Source organism: Myotis brandtii, unplaced genomic scaffold, assembly GCF_000412655.1.
Source record: "Myotis brandtii unplaced genomic scaffold, ASM41265v1 scaffold247, whole genome shotgun sequence".
In the NCBI taxonomy this organism is placed as follows: Eukaryota; Metazoa; Chordata; class Mammalia; order Chiroptera; family Vespertilionidae; genus Myotis; species Myotis brandtii.
The window spans coordinates 2,872,646-2,873,225 of NW_005359352.1; the positions used below are offsets into that span (position 1 = coordinate 2,872,646).

Genomic DNA, 580 nt, shown 5'->3' on the forward strand with positions numbered 1-580 from the left:
GCTGGTGACAGCCCCGCTGCCCCGTCCCCTGCAAATCCGGAGGCACCATCAGCAAAGTCCAGGGAAGAGCAACAGTTATGGAGATTCCTGACCCCGGGGGCCGTCCCTCAGGACCAGCACCGGGCTCTGCGTGAGCTGCGAGCGGCGGAGAGCTCACCCCCAGAACAAACGCAGGAAGGCTGGTCAGTGTGGGCACCAAGTCGATCAGGCCAATAGCAGATCTGCACCGTCAGTGGTGGACGGATGCACGGTCCGCACAGCACGGAGGAGGACGCACACACGCACAGTGGTCCGTCGGATATCACTACGTACACGTGTGTGCAGCTTCCAGTCACGTGCCCATGGCCCCTGGCCGTGCAAGTGGGTCCTGTGAGGAGCCTCGCCCTGCAGGGGAGGGAGGCCAGCTGGGCCCGCACAGGGGCTCCTGGTGCAGAGGACACACACAGTGAGGAGGAGGCAGGAGACCGCGGACCAGCTCAGCACAGGCCAAGCCAAGGGAAGGGAGGCGTCAGAACCAAACCCTCCACTGGGTGACATTGGCACTGGTTTCAAAGCGGTCAGATGAGATACTGACACTTCG

General features: G+C 63.3%; 1 protein-coding gene across 13 annotated transcripts in view; it reads left to right on the forward strand.

Annotated features, from left to right (window-relative positions):
* MYT1L (myelin transcription factor 1-like) overlaps positions 1-580 on the forward strand; it is a 305,434-nt gene that overhangs the window by 298,968 nt on the left and 5,886 nt on the right. The window lies entirely within an intron of this gene.